Raw genomic sequence first — 6596 nt, 5'->3', positions numbered from 1 at the left:
GAAAAGCTACAAGAAAAATGAAGGATTTTTAAGCTTTTTGAAATCACTTTTTTTGCCGAAAACCTCATTTCTTAACCATTTTTCAAAAATTTTCTAAAAGGGAGCCCTCTTTTTGGAAAATGAGAAAATCTACAACGGTTTGCTCCCGCGCATCCCTTCTCTCGTTCACCATCGTTCATCTTCAACAATCTCTGCATTCTCCCCCTTTCATCTTCAACAAACGGCTTCTCGAATTTTCCTTCTTCTCTTTAAAGAGGGCATCCCTCTTCTTCCTTCGGGCATCCATTAGACCCCATCTTCAAGCAACAATTTCTCCTCCAACATTTATTGTTTTTTTTTTTTGGAAGGCATTGAAGCTTCTCTGCAAATCCTTGGTCGACATCCATTTTTTTAGCAGATTATTCATTTTCTTCCTTCAAGCATCGCATCCATTCTTCATTTCATCGACTCCTCTTTTGGCAGCCCATTTTCGATTTCATCCCTTGTCAAATACCATCGCCATTAGCATCCAGCATTCTTGCTTCTCGATCGCCCCTCCTTCGGTAGAGATACAATAGCTGATCTCTGTAGCAGGGGAGAAAGCTCCATTCCCTCCTTCAAAAGCTTTGAACGATTTGAGTCCCGCTGAAAGAAGAAATGTTTCCTTTCCATCCGGCAGCGCAAGGCAATCTACTGCAGGAGACCTTTACAGCAGCAAAAGGAAGGCTTCCTTCGTTGGAATTTTAACAAAAAAAAAATATACAGTAAGAATCCTCCCTTTCCCCTCTTTGATTATTCTTTCGATTCATAATCAAGGCCCCTATTGATGCACTTTTGGTGGTGTTGGGTTGCTTATGCAACACCAACCCACCCCTGTGCAAAATAAATGGAGTCATAGTTCCGACATTTCCTTATTTCATTTTTTTTCCCTTTTGTATAATTTTTGTTCTAAAGTCACAGCACAATATAGCTTAATTTCCCATATGTCGTTATGTTTTTATCTCTCTGATCACATTTTGTCATCCTCATTTTCATGCCTATGGCTTAGCATGTTCTCTTTTACATTTTGCCCTGTGGTACTTCCCATTTATGTTTGATTTCTCCTGCATTTCAATGGTTGTAATTTTGCATATCTATGATTGGTTATTAAATTTACAGTATGTAGTGATTTCAACTTGTCTTACCCTCTACTACATCGCACCATGATCCGTGTTTTATTATTTGTGAGTATGGTCTGTTGTAATGGAGTTTTTGGAGATGGGCCTGGTTGAAATGTTTCGTCGAGGCCATCTGTGGTGAATGTATGAGCGCTTTCCACTTTAGATTTTGCTATAGGAAGTGCTGCTAAGATTGCAATTAAGGCTGCAGAAGCATATGTGAATGCTAATTCCAGCGTTCTTGGTGGAACTACGTTGAATATTATCATGATGGGTTCCAACGCCAATGGCTTTCTTAGCATTGTTGAAGCTTTGCAATTGATGGAGAAGGATACCGTAGCAATAATTGGACCACAGTCCTCTGTGATTGCTCATGCGATATCACATGTTGCTAGAAAATCCAAGTTTCCTCTTCTTTCTTTTGCTGCCACGGATCCAACTCTTTATTCACTCCAATACCCGTTTTTCATTAGGACAACCCAGAGCGATTTGTATCAAATGTCTGCAATCGCTGCTATGATTGGCTATTTCCGCTGGAAAGAGGTAATTGCGCTTTTCGTTGATGATGATTATGGAAGGAATGGGCTTTCTACTTTAGAGTATAAACTTGACGAGAGATGGTGTAGGATTTCTTACAAAGCTGCATTGCGACCTGAAATGACTAGAAGTAATGTCACCGACATGTTGGTTAACTTGGCTTTAATGGAATCAAGTGTTATTGTTGTCTATGTCAATGATCCTAAGCCAGGTCTTCTGATTTTCTCTGTTGTTGAGCATCTTGAAATGATAACTAATGGATATGTATGGATGACTACTGATTGGCTCTCTTCTTATCTAGACACCTATCTTGACAGTTCTGGCAACATGAGTTCACTCCAAGGAGTTCTCATGATGCGACATCATGTACCTGATTTAGATCAGAAGAAGGATTTTAGGTCTAGGTGGGATAATTTGGTTAAGAAAGAGGGACTTGACACTTTGGGGTGGAATGCTTATGGTCTATATGCGTATGATACTGTATGGTTAATAGCATATACTGTTAAAGCTTTTCTTGATGGGGGAGGTGCTATTTCTTTCTCTGATGATCCAAAATTGCATGATATATCAAGGGTTTCATTACTGAATGATTCTAATTTCTGCTCTGTTGAAAGTTCATTATGATTTTTTTTACTGAATTTCGGTAAATTTACTGCACATATTACATCACCACTACCTTATTCTCTCCACATTCCCTTGTTTGCTATTCATTACTACACCATCACAGCCATATCATCTAGGTATTCATTGTCATTAAATTTGCTATGTTTGCTATTTATCCACTGTATCCACGTCAGTATGGTTCGTGATATTACACACCTGTTACATCTCAGCCACAGTATATATCACATACAAGGAATTCCATTCAGTACAGTTTATAATTGCATATCATTATCTTGTCACAATCATTTTTTTTTAGCAAAAACCTTATATCTCCTGTGTCTGCCTTCATCACCTCTACTTTAATATCACCTTCACAACACCCTCTCCATAGTTTTCCTGGGTTATATAAACACAACCCCACCATCCAGTAGCTGAAAACGGCCCCACTGCACCTTAGTTACCCTTGTAGCAGTTACCTAAAGTACCCCACCCAGCCTTACCTCTGTACAAACTGCAGCTGCCACCATTTGTGGCAATGTTTGGTATTGTTGTCCCTACTGTATTATGTCATCCTATGCTCCCTTAGGGTCATATCATGTCCATATCCACTTGTATTGCTGCTTTTCCACTACCTTCACACTTTGCCATCTATATTTACAATATCACTACCACTTTCTGCACCTACACAACCCTTATTTCACCTTTGCCCCATAATTAGTTGTACCTACCCTTCACCACAGTACCATCTTCACACTCACTGTGTAAGACACGCACCTAGTGTCTCCTCATACACCTTCATATGTCAATCACAATGCTGCTACAACACTGCTTGCAGCAACATTGGCATACCTTCATCCACCACCAATGCCCAGGCCTCTTCTCTAATGCTTGCACATCTGCTAATTTTTCACATTTACTGAATCACTATGTGTGTGCATGGTATGCCATTCACTACACAGTAAACAATCTGTGTAAAAATACATTTTCTTATTTACTTTAAGGCAAAATTCTGAATGTCTTTTTCATATGTAGTTTCTCATTAGATGTTCCGTATTCATATACAAATATATATACATATATATGTCCATACCCACATGTGTATACATATGTATATGTATGTATATATATATATATATACATATATATCTATGTGTACCCCTATATTTTCCCAAACTATTGATATATATACATCTACCTATACATATATACACCCATATATATATATATATATATATATATATATATATATATATATATATATATATATATATATATGTACATATGTATTTACATATATATGCCATTTTCCATCCTTTTCATCATACATATCTTAACATATGCCCCTTTTTACTATTTGATTTCTATATGATATATGTGATTTTCCTTCTCTTTTCATTTCTAACCCAGTTGTTTTGTAGGAAATATGTGGATAAAGTTATTATTTGGAGTTGTAAATTCAATTTTATGTAATAAGTTAGGCCTTAATGAGAAATTTACATTTCCTGTTTTAGATAGAATGAATGAGCATTGTAAATGTCATGAATTGCTTGTTTTTATGCATTTTTGCCTTTACTTCTCAAACTCTCACAAATGGCAACACGAATGACATGTGCACCATTTCGTAAGAGGTAATTAATCCTAAGTTGATGATTTTCATCAATGGCCATAGTCAGGATGTAAACAAGACTTAGTATTTTTATCTTTTATAAAATAACACTAGATCCATACTGGATCCTTTTTCTAAAATCATCATATTTTCTTTAAATATTTTCCTCTTTTATCAGAATTTAATTTAAAATTAATTAAACATATATACCAATGGCCATAGTCAGGGTATATTGAGAATTAATTTCATTTTAAATTCTATAAAAGCACCAAAAATGTATTTCATTCTTCACTTGAATTTAAATGTGGTTATTATATAATATATTCAATGACCATAGTCAGGGATATATTATATCTTCAACCCCATTCTTAATTCACTTAAAGAATGAAATAGCTTTTCAAAAACCAATTTCAAATTCTTTAAATTCATTCATCATTCAGGATAGAATTGCATCATATTTTCCAAAATTCTTTTAAAAAACCCAAGTGATTTTGAACATTTTTTTTCTTCAATTTCTACTTCAAACTCATCAATTCTATCTCCTCTTCAAAGTCCAAATTTTGACTTTGAAATCAAATTCAAAGTTCAAATTAACTTTGAAATTCTGGATTCATTTTCTAAATTCCAAATTCAAGATTCAAATTCAAAGTCCAATCTGACTTTGAAATTCATCCTCAAATCAATTTTTGAAAATTCCAAAAACCAAAGTTAGATCCTAATCTCAACTTGGATCCAGATTTCCAAGTATGAATCCAACTTCATTTTTGGATCTCAGATTTTAGATCCAAAATCCATTCTAGGATCCAGATCTCCATTCCAATTTGGATCTCAGACTTAAGATCCAAATCCCATTTAGGATCTAGATCTCAATTCTATATTGGATCTCAGATTACAGATCCAAATTCCATTTAGGATCCAGAACCCAATTCTACTTTGGATCTTAGATTTTAGATCCAAATTCATTCTAGGATCCAGATCCCCATTCCAATTTGGATCTCAGGCTTAAGATCCAAATTCCATTTAGGATCTAGATCTCAATTCTATATTGGATCTCAGATTTCAGATCCAAATCCATTTTAGGATCCAGAACCCAATTCTACATTGGATCTCAGATTTCAGATCCAAATCCATTCTAGGATCCATAACCCAATTCTACTTTGGATCTCAGACTTCAGATCCAATTCCATTTTAGGATCCAAAATTCAACTTCACTTTGGATCTCAGACTTCAGATCCAATTCCATTTAGGATATAGTATCCAATTCCATCTTGGATCTCAAATTTCAGATTCAGCTCCCATTTTGGATTCTAAATCCAGAAATCAATCTTAAAATCTCAACTTTATTTAGAATCCAGACTTTGGACTCAAATTCCATCTTAAATTTCAGATTTCAAATCAACTTCTATTCTCAATCTTTAGAAACAAATTCCATTTTATTCCAAATCTCAAATCCAATTCCAATTTTCGGATTCTAAATCCAGAATTCCATTTTGATCTCAAATTAAAATCCAGGCTTAGGATTCAAATTCTATCTTGAATTCCAACATTCAAATCAATCCCAAATTCTATTTTTCACATTTCATTCTGATTTCAAACTTCGAAAGTTAGAATTCAATTCCATTTCAAAGTCCATTTATGACTTTGAAATTTCCTTTCTTCTCCTTTTATCTCAACTTTAGAATCACTCCTTTCAAAGTCAAGATTATTTTCTCAAAATCTGATTATTCCAAAAACTTAGAACTTTAAAATCTTAAGTTCTGAGTCAAAAATCATTTCTTCACTCTATTTTCATCTCAGAAACACTTGAAAATTTCAAAAATATCTTTCAAAAGAGAGCATACATCTTTGCATTACACAAGCATGATTCTTTGTGCATTTTAGACTTAGAATAGATTCTTAAATAATTTCTTAGCAAAGCAAAATGCATGAATTCGACCCTTGGTTCGATTACCCCTGGTAAAGGCGTCAGGAACGGTCGAACCTCGTATCGACGAGCGGATCTCGTCTCTCCATTTTCCCGCAATATATTTCAAAACGGAGGCGAGTTATTTTCTTAAATACTTTCAAAATTAAGGTCAAGTGAGACCCCGCAAAAGAGTTCCTCTTTTCTCTTTCTTTCTTTCTTTTCTCTTCTCTCTTTCTTTTCTGTCTTTTATTTTTCTTCCTTCAAAAGGAGGAAAATGAAGGTTGGAAAAGAAAAAGAGAAGGAAGAGAGAGAAACCACAAGAGGAAAATTTTTGCAATGATCACACATGCCTTTTAAAAGTTTCAGGAAAAATGACAAAATTAGTCGACTGGAACAATAGTTAGTCGACTGATAATTAACTATTAGTAGACTGACAGTTATAGTCGATCGATTAATGTGTTTATCAAGCCGTTTGAAAATCTGAAGTTTTGTAACTTAGTCGACTAGAGAAAAAATTAGTCGACTGATAATATCATCAGTAGACTGAAAAACCTTTCAGTCGACTGCTGATAAATTTCTGAAAATACATGTTTTATCCGGTCGACTGATAAAACCTTTGGTTGACTAATTTGACAAAAATGATATTTTGTTTAGAAAATTTGGCGCGAAAGGTTTAGTCGACTGCTTAGTCTATTGGTCGACTAATAAACACAAAAAATTAAATAAAGAGTTTTCTAAAAAGATTTTCATGAAGGGTTCTTTTAGAAAAGTTTTTCTAAAGACTTTTTAGGTGACATGCAATCGAAAT

At 34.5% G+C, this 6596-nt stretch overlaps 1 pseudogene; it reads left to right on the top strand.

Moving 5' to 3' along the window:
• Positions 1-1208: 1208 nt before the first annotated feature.
• On the top strand, positions 1209-2297 carry LOC149826828 (glutamate receptor 3.5 pseudogene; annotated as a pseudogene).
• Positions 2298-6596: the final 4299 nt, after the last annotated feature.

This window comes from Nuphar pumila, chromosome 10 (assembly GCF_984573655.1).
Source record: "Nuphar pumila chromosome 10, dmNupPumi1.hap1.1, whole genome shotgun sequence".
Classification (NCBI taxonomy): domain Eukaryota; kingdom Viridiplantae; phylum Streptophyta; class Magnoliopsida; order Nymphaeales; family Nymphaeaceae; genus Nuphar; species Nuphar pumila.
Note: the sequence above shows the minus strand (reverse complement) of the source record. Positions and strands in the feature narration are given on the sequence as shown.